This window comes from Symsagittifera roscoffensis, chromosome 5 (genome assembly GCF_963678635.1).
Source record: "Symsagittifera roscoffensis chromosome 5, txSymRosc1.1, whole genome shotgun sequence".
NCBI classification, from domain to species: domain Eukaryota; kingdom Metazoa; phylum Xenacoelomorpha; order Acoela; family Convolutidae; genus Symsagittifera; species Symsagittifera roscoffensis.
Window position 1 is genome coordinate 48,078,749 of NC_087066.1, and position 17,501 is coordinate 48,096,249.

The 17,501-nt window shown below is 33.3% G+C and overlaps 1 protein-coding gene across 1 annotated transcript in view; it reads left to right on the forward strand.

Moving 5' to 3' along the window:
• LOC134846979 (tektin-4-like) overlaps positions 1 to 17,501 on the forward strand; it is a 145,278-nt gene that overhangs the window by 68,411 nt on the left and 59,366 nt on the right. The gene's annotated exons all lie outside the window — the stretch shown is intronic.

Consider the following 17,501-nt stretch of genomic DNA (forward strand, 5'->3'; position numbering starts at 1 on the left):
ATTTTTAAACAAACTAATCATTCAAATTAGGATAAACAGTGAAGAACTTCGGTTATTCATCCTTCACTTGATCCCCCCTCTTACCAGACCCAGGATAAATCTTAGACTTAGTAAGTTTTAAAATAGTATCTAACGAACTACTCGCGTTCTAATTATACCTGAACCTTGTGGATCGATTTACTATTCTCCAACCCTTGAACACAATCACTACCCCTAAGTAAGATTAAGTAAGTTAACACCTTAGCTTATACTAGCCACGAGAAAGTAAAAATCATTCTTCGGAATCGAATTACTTTTCTCTCCAACCCTGAACAAATAGACCCAGGTTAAGTTAACCAAAAAATCGTAAGGACTAACAATTTAAGAAAATAGAAATCATCTAACAACTTTTTGCATCCGTCATCCTAAACCTTATGTGATTTAAAAATCTAGGAAACAAACAAACAATCGTTTTGCACAACTGTGAAATAGATAACAAAAAATACGACCTTGTAATCACACCTCACACACAAACAGTTGGATATATCAGAACAAAACGACAAACACTAAAAAGAAAAATAATAACCAAACAAAGACAAATTACACGAAAAAGATTTTCCAAAAACCGCAACGCATTTTCTGAATCAGAAACCAGCAGTTTAGACGAACTTTATAAATTAAAGGAATCTATAGATAAAAATTGCCCCATTCACGATCAATTATATTTTTCCGACTCAGAAACAACTTCAAATTCATCAAAAATAGGAAAAAGAAGAATAAAAAAGCAATATAAACACAAACCAGTACATTTATACAATTGGAACCAACCAATTAGACACATTGATAATTACATATTAACAGTCATCAAACGAAAAAATGAGCTCAACATACACCCCAGGTGAAGAAAGTCCAGATGATGATGATATCTTCCCCTTTATCGTAGATGCAACCACTGATAGAGGACAGCATATATTTTGCAAAAATTTACTCTTAAATTTGTTTGAACCCAGAATCAGTCCATGTAAAACAGAGTTCCCAGATGTAAAAATCAAAAGACAAATTATCGATCACTATTTGAAAGATATATGTAACTTAACACAACAATACGGAATCTACTCCATAGAATTCAACTCACCAAACCAGAATCACAGCAAATATGTAATTCAAACAGACGACCTTGATTTAGAATTCTCAAAAGTATTCTCAGAATATATAAAAAGGTTCCAATATCATAACTCACAAAGAGCAAACTCCATATTCACCAATGAAGTTTTTGCGATAATATATAGTTATATCTCGATATTAGAAAACGAAATCCAGATACCAAATGTCTCACCGACAGAAACATCTAAACATATAAGAGTACGACATGAAATCACACTACTCTCTAGTTTTCTAAATATAATTAAAGAAAATTTCACGAAAGATGAAGTTTCACAACATACAAAACACGACTTACAAAAAATTTTGGCATGGTTCATAATAGATTATTTCACACATAATATTGATTTAATTTCACAAGCAAGAAAAAATTTTAGACCCCAAAACTCAAACGATGATACTGCCATCACAGAACAATCAGACTATGTTTGGGACCCCGAATGGTTTCATCCCGCATTCATAAACTTCCCACAATCAATCTCAAGTCAAGCAATAAGTACGATATCTTATGTAAGAGATTATGTAAGAGTAATACCATTAACCATTGATGCAACACCATTAAACTATAATACATTTTTACCTGATATGCAAAATAATAGTTTAAACTCCACAGTCATACACAATGAAAACCTCAATGGAACTAGAAACCTCACTCAACAAGATATCCAGACACCATCACACTTCATAAATGAAGAAATCGTACACACAACAACTACACAACAAAGTATTTCACCAATACGTCCAAATTTAACAACACCAAGAAATACAAACCCTTCACAAACACAAGTAACCTTACAATCAACCGTTAAACCTTCAGTTGCCCCAAAATATTCACACATGGATTACCAAACATACAGACCCATGACAATACCGCCAAAAACACGCAAAACGTTCACTAGAAACAATTTTACAGACCATAATTATAATTACACACATCCATCAAAAACAAATTATCAACCACGAAAAAATTTTAGTAATTATACAAGATCTCGAAACTGGGATAACCCAATGGCACAAACTAATTCAGTAAATTTTCAAACAAATTTACATCCTTCACAGGATCGTAGTGAAAACTATCCATTTTTTCAACAAAATAAAAAAAAAAAAAACATCTTATCAAATGGATTACTTATCCTCAGATGATGATTTTTTACAACCAGATATATTTGCACCCTATAATCAAGAATATCGTGGACAAGGAATACAGAAACCACATACATATCATAGAATTTTTTCTCCACAACCAATAGATACACAAAATCAACAACCAATTCAGCAACAAAACCCAATTAATACACAATCTTTTCAACCAATTCAGCAACAAAACCCAATGATCACACACTCATATCAACCAACACAAATGTAAAATGAAATACCACTCCCATATTATCTTCAACAACACGAAATAACAAGAAATCAACTTTCAAATTTTTCTCAAATACCAAATGCAGCAGAATCATTACAAATGACAATGAATCCATACCTTATGGGTGGATCATCAATAACATCAAATAAACCTTTAATGGTATTCACAGGAACAGACCCTGAAAATTCTGTAGAAGACTATTTAAATGCAGTAACAGCAAATTTGATTTTAAATATAGGACCTGAACCAATTAATACGCCACTACATCAAAACTGGATACATCGACGCACAGCGTTGATACAAACAACTTTAGACGGCGCAGCCCAAAAATGGTTTTCAGTATTGCCTATAGAAATAAAATCAAATTGGAAAAGGTTTACACAAGAATTCTCAAAAATGTTTGACTCCGAAAGAAACAAACAACAACAAAGAGTTTTATGTAATGAAATTCGCAGATTACCAAATGAAACCATCAAGCAATTAGCAGTACGCATCAAAACACTAGTTCGAAAAGCATATTCATTAAATACACACGACTATAAAAACACAAAGATGACAGAAATCTTAATGATGACCTTAACACCGCAACTAAGAAAAATAGCAATAAAAAAGAGAGCATCCCATCCTTCTTCAATTCGAGAACCCAATTTAGATTTTCGAAAACTAGTAGACAAACTAGAACAAGCAGAAATCACAATGAAACTCGAAGAAACAGAAAATCTGAAATTACAATATGTTAACCGAATCGAAACAAATACCACAAGTATCAACAATATACAGGAATCAGATACAGACCTCGTTGAAAAAATCACTGAAATACTCAATATTTACGAAAAACACCCAAACTTTAAAGGCAAACCATCTTTCAAAAAATTGTGTAATTATTGCCGACGATACGGACATAGTATTTCTGAATGTAGACAAAAACAGCAAGACAATCAAAATAAACCTCAAAAATATAAAGAACCAAATAAATCATTCTATCAATACATGAAAAAAGATCAAAATCTACCGAAAAAAACTGTGTACAGCAACAACAGTTCAGGAAAACCACTCCCTAACAATACCAATTATACAAGAAATCAATCACCATATAACTCAAGTTATAGAGGAAGATCACCAGAACGAAGAAATACGCAAAATTCATCACAAAATCACTACAATAGACCAAATAGTCGAAATAACTAATCCAGATCAAATTCAAATACAACACAATTTGTTTCTAGATCTAATTCCCAATCAAGAAATAATTACTATCCAAACAATCAATCACGAAATTCATCATACAATAGGAATAGAAACTACTCCAATAATCGGAATAGAAGTTATTCAAACAACCGAAACCAGAATTACCCGAATAATCGATCAAGGAATAACTCATATAATAGATCGAACTATAACAGACCAAACAATAATTACCAAAACAGATCACGAAATAATTCACAAAATCGACATTCAAGTTATAATAATCGTTATAGAAATTATTCCCAATCACCACACAGGAATAATAACCATTATAATAATTCTAATAATCGCCATAGAAGTAGTACACCTAAACATCAAAGGAATATAAATCAAGTACAATCAAATTCAGAAACAACACCAGACCCTCCAGGTATTGACGGCACAGTAAATGATATGTTACAACTCAATCAAATAAAATGTGAATCATCAGACTCAGAAAGTGAAACAGAAAACACTATCTCCATCAATATGATAGCAGTCGAAAATGACTATGAACCTATTATATATGAACAACCATTTCCATCACACATATATGAAAATCAATCAGAACTCCCAAAGAAAAAATTTGGACAATACCATTTCTTTTAGAAAGTCCCAAAGAACCCAAAGAAAAAATTTGGACAATACCATTTCTTTTAGAAAGTCCAAGAAGCGAAGAATTTCAACCACCAGATCTTGAAATTGATTTTCTAATTGATTCAGGAGCAGAATCAAATATAATAAACATTCCCACATGGAATGAAATAAAAACTTTACACCCAAAGCTAACACCTCTTGAAACCTCCAGTAAACTAGCAACAGCACAAGGATCAACATTGGTAAACTATGGAAAAATTCAATTATTTCTTCTCCCCACAAGAACAATGGAGCAAAATAAAATTTTAACTAAACCATTTAAACAAATATTCCATATCACTGATATTAAACACAATATCATTGGAATACCATTTATCTCTAAATATATACCAACAATCAACATATTAAACAGTAAAATACTAATCAAAGATAAATACACAAAAGCAAAAGACACATCCCTAACATTTTTTCAAAGATTAAACAAACAACCACCATTCTTTTCAAAATTTTATCCAATATATAACCAACAAAGAAAACACCTGAAACCACTATCAGGAAACATATATAATTTTTCAATAAAACAAGTTCACCAATATGATAAAAAACAAAACAAACAACAACTCTATATGTCAGATTTTGAATTCAAACCTATCCATAAGTTTTTCAAAATCACAATTTCATCCATAAAATATTTGAAAAACTCGAATTCAGATATTATTTCTCCACATGTATACAACAATACACCCTATCAAGTAACACTACCTTTAGGACTTTTAGGCTATTGCGAAACCAACGCTACAATATCACCAATATACGAAAAAGCATATCGCGTAAATAATATACTCCAATTATTAGATATTTGTCAATCCACCATTCTTAATGAAGAATTATCCATAAATAATATAATAAGTAAAGAAAAAAGAAATACGGATTATTTCACAAAAACCCCATATTTCAAACCGACATTCAACATAAATAACTACACAGAGAATCAACAGAAATTTTTAACAATGTTTAATTTCCAACATTCACAAATAACACAAGACGAATTTGAAAAATTAGCCAAACAGCTAATTAAATATTCATCAGTCTATGCAACATCCAAATTTGATGTTGGCAAAATCAGCTCATCACTACATCTCCCATTAAAACCAGACGCAGTTTTCAAAAAACAAAGAGCAAGTAAAGTACCAATTCATTTACACGATAAAGTAAACGGATTACTTGATATTTTAGAACAATACAATATAATCTCACCAGTAAATAAAGAAGAACAACCAAAAGGTAACACATTTATCAACCCTGTTATCATTCTAGCCAAAGGAGAATCATTAAAAATCGTTCTCGACGCTAGATACCTCAACTCACTCATAGATGAATCAAAGTGTAATTGGCCTATTGAACCAATACAAGTTATTTTAACAAAAATAAACGGAAAATACTTTACAACCGCAGATATGAATAGTGCATACAATCAAATGCCATTAGATGAACAATCGCGACGTTTAACACAATTTGTTATTGGAAACCAACAGTATGAATTCAACCGCTTATTCTATGGAATATCCATAGGACCAGCAGCACTTTCAGCTTTTATGAGCAAAATTTTTCGACCACTAATACTCAAGAAAAACGCAATCACCTATTTAGACGATGTTTTTATGCAATCACAGACTAAAGAAGAAATGTTCAATGTTTTAGAACAATATCACCAAATACTTCAGAACGAAAATCTGAAGGCCGCCCCCGAGAAATCACACTTCTTTTTGACAAGAGTAAAATTCTTAGGACATAATATAGAAAGAAAAACAATCACCCCATTAAAATCACGCATTGATGCTATTCAAAAACTCCAACCACCAACCAACAAAAAGAAAATCCAAGAATTCCTTGGAATGTTGAATTTTTTAAGTAAATATGTCTACAAAATGCAATTATACCTAAGACCATTTTATAATATACTTAGACAACAAAATAATTTTGAATGGAACACAGAACATCAAGCACGTTTTGAAGAAATTAAAAAACTTCTAACTGAACAAATTTCAAACACAATTCCAGATTCAAATCAACCATTTTATGCAATGTGCGATGCTTCGAACTTTGGCATCGGCGCAGCATTATTACAATCACATAATGGTACAAATAAAATGAACCTCATATCAGCAAATTCTCGATTATTCACTCAAGCAGAGCTACGACTCTCAACTCTAATGAGAGAATGTACAGCCATAATATATACACTAACAGAATATGAATTTCTGATACTTGGATCAAAACATCCCACAGTTCTATTCACAGACCATAAACCAATCATCTTTCTTTTTACACAAAAGTCTAATCCAAACCACCGAGTTTATAGATTTCAACTAATTTTAATGAAATTCCCAAATTTACATATAGTTTGGACCGCAGGAAAAAATCTTGCATTACCAGACACATTAAGTCGAAATACGCCACCGGAATTACTTACACGTAAAACCACAGTTGAAATACCCAAAAATATAAAATTCTACCTTGCAAAAAACGAAACATCACCCCGACTAGAATGCAAATATGCAGTAAAAACTGACGTTGAACAATCACAGATAAACAATCTACAACACTTCCCACTTTATTTAGATTGTCAAAATAATCACTATGAAGTTGACCTACTTGGAACATCAACTTTTAAACCAATCCCATATTCACAATGGATAAAAAATAACACCCAACAAAAAAGAGTAAAACAACACTCGCATAAAAAAGACCTTTTTCCACTAATTGAAAAAGAAAACCTAACTGATAAAATAAATTTATCAGGACCACAAACAATCGATTCAAAATACACAATAAATCAAGTTTTTGATCTCCATGACCCACTTGATACAATACCCTTATCTAAATTAGAAATTGAAAACATATTTCTCCCCCCAACAGAAACAATTACAATTTCAACATTGAAACAATACCAAAATCTTGACCCATTAATTAGACAACTAAAATCATGGTACAAATATAAAACTAAACCCGTCAAGGCAGATACAACTATTTTAGGAAATAAAACACTCCTCCGATATTTTCGAAAATTCAATAATACAACAATTAACGAAAACCCAGACCTTCTAGAATACAAATTAAATGAATCTACAGTTCCCTGTCTCCCTCTAAGTATGATTCTCATAGCTTTTAATATTTCACATACACAAAATATTAAAGGACACTCTGGATCAGAGAAAACATATTCAAATTTCATACAAAACTTTTATTTCCCAAATGCACCAATTTGGATAAAAATACTATGCAATGATTGTATAGTATGCCAACTAAATAAACCTTATCCAAATCAAAAACAAATAGCACAAAAACAAGACTTTAAAGGACAAAGTTTGTACTTTAACCACCGTATCTCCTTTGATACAAAAGGACCAATTTCACCCTCATCCGAAGGAAACTCTTACATTATGGTAATTGTTGACGCATTTACACATTATGTAGCACTTAACCCAGTACCACATTGTAACGCTTATTACGCTTACACAACACTCTATGAACACTGGATAGCCAAAATCGGACTACCAGAAATTTTAGTTACATACAACGGTACAGAATTCATAAATAATGAAATCATCACACTATGTCATCTATATAACATTAAACACAAACCACGTACATCTCACGCACCTTGGACAAACGGCTTAGTCGAAGGTATGAACCGTTCATTACAAGAATATCTCAGATGTATCATCAATGGAAATGATACAAGATACACCGAATGGTCAGCAGATGTCAAATTATTTCCCTTAGCATATAATTCACAAATTACGACAACTCTAGGAATGTCACCATATGAAATGGTTTTTAACCAAAAGCTACGCAAACCAATAATGTATACAGCAAACTCTCATAAAAACGCACAAGGTTATTGTCAACCAAATAAAGACTCAATCTGTTATAACCTACCTTTACATACACACGATGAAGATCATTTTCATCACCCACAAATTCTTAAATTAGCCTCCGGTACACACACCGAAAGGATTTTAAACAGAGTTAAAAAACACAATGAAATTTACCAAAAAGTAACAAAAAAATTGTTACAAAGGCAAAACATTAATGAACAAATAAATTCACGCTTTACACCAGCCTCCGATTTAAAAATTGGAACATTTGTTTTAATACCCAATTTTAATACTCAAAAAGGAATTTCGAAAAAATTACAACCCCTTCGTAAAGGACCATACCAAATAATTGCAAAACCCACTGATGTCACATATAAAATCACCGACTCAGACAAAAAAGAAATCGTTCAACACCGAAATAACCTATTACCTTATTATCCAAAAGAATACGCACTCCGCGAACTAACTCAATTATATTCTTTTACAGGTTTACAAGTTATTCAAAATGACCCACATACGGAAAATACAACAAAGGAACAAAAAGATTTTCACCTCAAAAACCAAATAACAAAATCAACCACCACAAAAAACAATACAAAAAATCTAGATCAAAATACATCTCAAAAAGAAAGAAAAAATAGAAAAATGACAGAACAAATAATACCCCAAGAACAAATCGACAAATCAGAACATAGAGAATCTTCACGACTTAGAAACCAACCACGTAAAAATTATAGATTGTTCATCCCACAATCTAAAATATTAAAGAAAGTCGAATTTCAAAAACAACTTTAATTTTGTATTTCACAATCTTAGACCTTTGAAACATTTTGAATTTTCATTTTTTCGAAATAACATGCTGACAAACACGCAGCGATTCTAGTTCATAATTAGCCAATAGGATTCATCCAATCCGTCACCTTCTCTAACTCTAACACAAACCAACTAGACGAACGATATTAAACTCCAGGCATATCTATAACTATAACTTTACGACCTCCAGGTCAAAAATAAGCAAACCACTCCAACTTGACAACTAAAATAAATATCACCATAATATCATAACCCTCCCTTATCTAATAAACCAAAGATCAACAATATTTCCCCAACTCAGACCTCAAATATCCCCCAAACAAATATGTTAAATTAGCCTAAAGTAAAAGAACGACCATTTTAATTAGCCTAAAGTATAAAAATCTCAAAAATACCCCAGATCATTTGACAAATGAAAATAAAGACAAAGAAGACCTCCCGATCACCATAAAAATTGCCCCCAACAATTTTTTACAAAACTCAACCCACTTGTCAAAAAACTAATAAATAATCCGACCACACCTGAAAATTGCCCCAAGCAACAAAAAATATTCGATAAAGAAGTCATTTCTTAAATGCTCTTCTATCAAACAGTCACTAAAATTATCACAAACCTCAAACAATTTTTTACGATACTTGAAACTTTCATAATATTTCTTTTTGATATCCTTGAATCTTTTCTAATAATCTTAATCATTTTTTGTAATATTTTTTAAATTTTCTACACTATATTCGAACTATTTCTCCAACTTTCAAAAACCCTTGATTATATCCACAGGTACGATTCATACAACTTGTCTAAATGATACGAACTATTTTCAGTAGAACTGATATTTTTCTACTATTTGTAATTTTCATAACATTTTTATCATCCCTCATTTTGACCATATGCAAATGTATAAAGGTATAAAGAAAGCAATCCTCACATTTGCCCTAGCAACAATCCTTCTAATTCTTTTTTTAGAAGAATACTATAATAAACATAAATTTTTTCACTAAAAGAATAGACCAAAAAAGCCATCAAAAATTGCTACCCAACAATCACATAGTCAGTCTTCACCGACATCATCCCAAGAAAACCCGACACCACTTTCAACTACCCAAAACCCCCAAACATCTACACGAATTTCTTTTCAAGATAACCCATATACCTTTGAAGAACGACACGCTCGCTTATCAGAACCACTAGAACCAGTTCAACGACAAGCACCTCTAAGCGAACCAACATATAACTTATACTCAACACTACCACAAGAATTAAGTAGAATAAGAAATCCTAGTCAAAACCAAAATACAGTCGAAATAAATAGACAAATTATACATCCTCGACGAAACAGAAATTTTCAAACTCCCCGAGTTCATTTTGATATACCTCAATCCCCATCACAAAACACTCCAGAAAACCCCATTGGTATATTACCAGAAACCCCTACGCTTCTTTCACAACGTAGCACCTCAAGCCTACCATCGGATTACTTAGGTTCAACACCAACATCTGAACAAATACGTGAAAATCCTTTTAACCCCCCAAACCAAGCATCACGACTACCATATTGGACAACACATTCATTCACACAAGGTGAACTAAATTTAGTAAATGATCCAATAGATAATTCTACGGATACAACAACATCCTCATCACTACCAGAAACATTATCACTACCATCAACACCATCAATAAGCCAGATTTCACCACCACCTTTTAACTTAAATTTCCCAAATAACCTCGACGCTAGATATCGAGAACAATCATCAACAAATATTCCTTTAAGACTAGATTGGAATACATTTACAGCACCTCCACCATTATTTGGACAACATCTAGAAAGTAATCGCCTTCACAACTGGGCAATTAATAGACTACAATATAGACAAGTCATTCACGAAGACATTCGTGCTCATAACATCCAAATACTCCAACAGAATAGTCTACAATTAAAATTTGAAATCACGGTTAAATTAAACAACATTACTCAACATCCCTATCCATTAAATCCACCAAATATAACAGCTCAATCCCTACCACCACCATTTATAACAACTGAAGTAATATACAAATACGACAGATATACCAAAAAGACAATTGGTTACATCACATTTTATAACCCATACTCAGGATTGTCATACACATGTATATTCTAAAAATTTTAATTTTTCTCCAACTCCTTTTTCTAATAACCTCAAATCAAAACATAAACCCTTCCCCCCGCACAGGACCACAAGATTTATTAGTAATACATTACGATTGTGAAGAAAACGAACAAAAAACACTACACAAGTATGCAATAAATCAAGTATCACAATGCGAAACAGAACCCCAAGCCATAGAAACTACAAATGTAATCGCAACACTTTACTCAAAAGCCCGAGCAACAACAGTAATAGGATATAAATTCACAGCAACATTTTCTGAAAAGAAAGTACATTGTTCACAAGTCTCAAACGGAAATAAAAACCGACTTGACCATGAATCATTCTACCAGAGTAATATAGAACGACTTTTACATCTCAATCCCGAAGATTGTAAAAACGAGTTACTCCGACTAAACATCACAAAAAATAAAAACACAGATAGAAAGTTAGTATATTTCCAAGTTTTTTCAGATTCTGTACATCAAGCAGAACTTGAAAGATATCAAGGACATATAAAATTAGATGAAAAGTACCCATATAACGGCGCACACGGACGATTAACTTATGATATACACGATAAACACTGGATACCACACATTGGTATAAATGACGCATCAAACTGCAAAGCAGACACAAAAAATAAAGGATACCAAGAAATAATGTTTTTCGATTGGAAAATACAACTCGAAAAAATTCAACTCACACGAGATTTATCAGACAACACAATGATCTATCAAGGAATTAGATTACCTTGTAAAAACGACCAAGGCTATTGTGACCCTACAACAAGAACACAAGCAACAATTGTTTGGTTCCCCGAAGACACATGTACAACATTTCAAGTAGCAAAAATACACGCTCGAATGATAAAATTTCACGAAAAATATTTTATACAATCAAAACCATATGAACAAGTAAATCCATTACGAAAAATAAGTTCTAATTTTAGAAACATTCATAATATAGAAAATAAATTGACACGTTTTCAAATATATCAAGAAACAGAACTTGCATGTAAATACAGAAATCCACTTCACAAAACACAATACTCCGAAATACTAGTTGAATACGAAAAAGGATTCGACATGACCACTGGAAAAATAAAAGTCGACCCATACGCCACAAGTCATCCTCCAAATGAAGGAACATCATACATACCAGTTCATTTTCAAAAAAATACAGGTCAACCTGGTGGACATTTAAAGCCCCAAGACGATCAAAGCACACGTTTACAAGAACTATCACTAATGAATAGTACATATTTCGGTAATATCCACTATGATATTCACTTAGATATGAAACTAGACTACACGATTAGCCGAATTTTTCAAAAAATGTCACTCTCTGAATTAGAAACACTACACCAACTATGCGAATTAGAAAGAACACAAATATTACAATCACTTGCACTAGCAGTATTAAAAATAACCTACGCAGGATATTTACTATCAGGAAATAGATCAATTTTTTTAGACTATGAAGGAAACATTTTATGGTATCACCACTATACGTTTTTGAAGACAAACGTTGCTATAAAAGAATCCCTATCTTTTATAAGAACAAAGTACATTTCGTTGACACACTTTCAAGAAGAACCTATTTCTGGGATACCGCAGTCCCATGTGGATCAGAAAATAGCCACAATGTAGTACAACTAAACCCTGATGAAGATAAATATTACCTTCTCACCCCATATCCCACATTAATGCAATCACTCAAAAAATTTTCACCAGAAAGCATTCGCGCTATCGCTCGAAACCCAAATATAGACTTACAATCAATAGGAATATACTCAAAATCAGATATTCAACATCACATTAGAACACAACAATTCCAAGAACTATTAACACAAATGGACACAATACAAAGACAATCAATTGACCAAAACTTACGCAAACTTGCCGAAACCGCAGGATTTGCAGACATCTATACGCAAGACTATAGCGGATATTTTAAAGACATTAAAGATTATATATATCTAAACGGTGAAAAATACCGTCCCCAAGATATATCACCCATCAATATTTTTAGCTTTGTTACACTCAAGAATGAAATTCTTGATTTTCTAGGATGGCCCTACTACATCTTAGAAAAACTGACTATTTTATACGCAATGTTTAACTTTATTGGATTTCTTTTTTCACTCTTAAAAGGAATCTATAACACATGTGCTATACACACACAAGTCAATAGACAAGCAAGTGTAGCACGCATACTATTTGCAGGATTTTTTGGAATTTTTTTCTACATCAATAAACAAAATTCTTTTAGATGCACAAATAAAAGAATACAACACAAAAATAGCAACAAGACAGAACACATACGACGAAGAACATAACAATGTAGACACAACGCCAACAGCACCACAGTTAACACCCCTACCACATAACCATCCATTAGCCCTAGTCCCACGTAATTTTCGAAACTTAGCAATAACACATCACCCAAATTTTAGACCAACCATATCACAAAGTCCCATCCAACATATAATGACACGCCACTCACAAGATGAAAATACTTATGAACAAATTATAGAACAACCCCATACCACCCCTTTTCAGTCTCAAAATAATAATTTTTTTAGCCCACGATGAGCCGACAACTTGGATCCCTACACCGATCAAATTCCCACCCAACCAACCTCACTACTCCAATTACAATAATACCACTTTTTGCTTTCCCACCACCCGATTTACCAACCAGTAATGTAACATCAGGCATGAATTCCGATACTAATTCACACATCTCAGTTTTATACTCCACATCACAACTCAATAACCCGAATATTGAAACCCCCGATGAATTTGCCGACTCTGAACCATCTCCATCCAATAAATTTCCCACCAACCCCTCAATTTTTTCCCAACCCCCTTTTCAACCAATGACACCAAATAACCCTGTCCCCACCAATTCTACACCCTCTTATGCTTCCCAAGTCACTCCAACCTATTCTTCATATCATTCAGACCGATCATCCAATTCTCCAGATACCCCCCAAATCTCCCCAGAACTAGATAATTTTATTAGATTACAACAACAACCCTACCACCTTGACACCCCCACCATAAACCAAATTTCATCCACAATAGATTCATCCAACCCTCCTACCCCTACACCCTCTTCAATTTATACCGAATCATTAGCACCATCATCCACATCTACTGAATCTTCACTCAGCACTAATAGAGCTTACCGCACTTTTGAAAGAAAATTCCCCAACCATCCTTTCCCAGCAAAACCAGGAGCAGCCCGTGAATATATAAATCATCCAAAACACACTAACACGAAAGAATTTTTAGCTATCACCTTACCCTCATTTCCACAATACACCTTAAACACCCCTCACGACACTAACGAAACACGCAGCTTTGTAGACGAGTACGTTTTAATGCCTACTCTTTCTTGGACCTCATATTATCATTTTACTAATCCCCTTTGCTTACCTTTATCTAACACTCACATCGATATAGAACGAAATAAGGACATGCTATATCGACTCACTACACCACTAACACCTAGACAATTTACTTACATTGGATATAAAAAATCACTAAAAACACACACTGCACCCCGAGCTAATGAATATACACTAGAATATTACGATCATAACATCATCAGAGCTAACCAAGATCAATTCTTAGACGACGATCGCTTCGCTAACCCACAAATCACCGAGAAATTTTTCATTAAAACACCATATGTATTTACACTAAATATCTTCGATCGCAAGTTTGACCACATTATTTCAGAAGCACTAACAGACACACAAGCCTGCGAAAGTTTTAAAGAACGCTTCCAAATATTTTCACTAACCTTTCATTTCGTTGCACCACATGAAAGAGATTTGCACTGCTCACACGATATTATGTTGCGCACTAAACAAACACACACATATACATATTATCGTTTCATCCAAAATCACTTTGACCTACACACTCCCTCCAGACAACCACACCATCGTTTTCAATTCATCAATTCCAAATACACATCACCATTCTTTCTTAACTTCACATATTGCATTAAAGATACTAACCTTCATGGTATTCTTCGAAATTATGATCCCATAACCCAAATGTATATCTTCTGCCCCATCACCAAGACCCTCAACGCCGAAGAATCCCGACCCTTCCTTATCCCACACGAATTTGTTCAACCTATAGAAATCCCCATTTTAGAATTCATCCACAACACTAAATTCAATCACAAATTATATAATCTAATCCAAAGCACACCTTACGAGTTTGCAGTTGGCACTGAAGAACTAACCATCATTAAAGCACTTCAATTGCTTTGGCCACTGCTTCAAACTAAAAATATCATCCGCATCTTAGCTAAATTACTAACAACTTCAGATCTTATCCACGACATCTTCCCCCACGGTTTCTTCCCCGACGACTAACAGGTAAGTATGAACTATACATATTATTAACTAGTTATTAAAATTAGAAACTAACCATTCTTTATTCATGTCTTCTTTAGAATTTTAGCCTTCACCCAACGATCATCTGAAAAATTCACAAAAGAAAATAAAAATTGAAAACTTCTTCAAACTGTTTAAAACTCTATTAAATTTTTGCACCAACAATTAAATAAATATAATACCAATGCAGTAATTTAATTTATAAATTTTTCCCCACAAGCAGTAAATCTAATTATGATGAAAATTTGTAACTTAATCTTTCCCAATAAATAGCAGTAAAATTAAAAATTCTATGTAGTAAATTGATAAAACAAAAATGCAGTACTAACCTTTTGATATTTCCATTCATTCGCACAGAAATCCTATCCACACTCGCACAGCTCGCCCACGAAGAATTGTTTAAAATAATGATTTTCAGTTTCAAGCTTTCACACTCAACAACTCTAACACACGATAACAAGTTTCAAACTTTCCTTTAACCCGGTTGGAAAGGAATTATATACTAAACAAAACTAACCAATGCAGCTTACTAAACACCACAACACATAGCATAACAGCATGACTAAGAAAAGGAAACCAACGGTACCCAAACCGGATTAACCCAGTTTAAAACTGGATAATTTATTCTTTTGAAGACTATTATAAAGTCTAAGAAAGAAATAATAAAACACAAAAACGTCAAAAGACAAACCCATACCACAAACAATTTGATTTTTGAAAAAAGGACAACCAACAAAACATAAGAAAAACCACAACAAACCCAACATAAAACGTTGTCACATAACAGGACCTCTCACAAAAACCGCATGCAATCATACTCCCACTCCTGGCCTAACCCACCAGAAGAGGACGTCCTGAGCATGCTCTATAGCCGGCCTAACCCACCGTGCTACATCCACGCTTTGTGACACACACTCCTATTTTTAATAAGAGCTACTCAAGGGTGAGTAACTCTTCAAAATAACTGAACTAAAACAAAAGCTTTTGTAGAAACAACTAACTAAAATCATAATTAAAAAATATTAAACTAATAAAAGTTTTATAAAATGTAAATTACATTATGCAATACATAGATCAGAATACAACACCAAGGACGAACATCCAAAGACAAAACGACCCCACTACACTCGAAAAAGAATGGCCAACCACAATCAATATGCCGCCCACAATCACAACTCAAAGGATTTAGAGTACGACTTGACTTCGCAGAAAAGGACTTCATTGAACTAGACCAATGACCACCTCGATGTTCAAGTATACGTACAGATCCGAGTAACCAGGCATCCCCTCCACGCACAATCTCCACGCCATTCCCAGACAAGATCAAAACACAAAGAAGTTCTCATCAATGAAACAGAAAAACCTGACATAGCCAACCATTCTGAAATCAGATTTGAGTTTGTTGCGAAAACCCAGTCGTTGTCTTGAGAAGACACAACGATTGAATCTGGGACTTCTCTAATAAGAAAACCCAGAAGAAATAAGATGTTCGCCAAATATCAACGTCCATCATCCATCCTTTGAATTGCAGAAAGACTATTCTAAAAAACTCTGTAAAACCCGGATGGGTGGAACCTGATCTAAACTACATTTTATGATTGGATAAATTAGATATTTTACCACTGTAAAGTATTTAATATTAACCAATCATGATCCATCTAACTAACACTAACAACCCACTTATTTGTAAGTGCTGAAATTACTTGTAATTTCAGCACCAGAGAGATTTGAATTTAACTTAGAAATTAGTTGACTCTCCAAGAAGACTTCAGCAACCGCAATAAACCAGTATACCCTAGATCTATTGAGCCTAGCAGAGACTAGTTAAACAACCTGAGACTAGATAGTATAAGAGTAAGATTAGGATTGGTATTAGACTAAGAAGTTGCACGAATCTATCCGACCGAAAATAAGATAGCGTGACGAG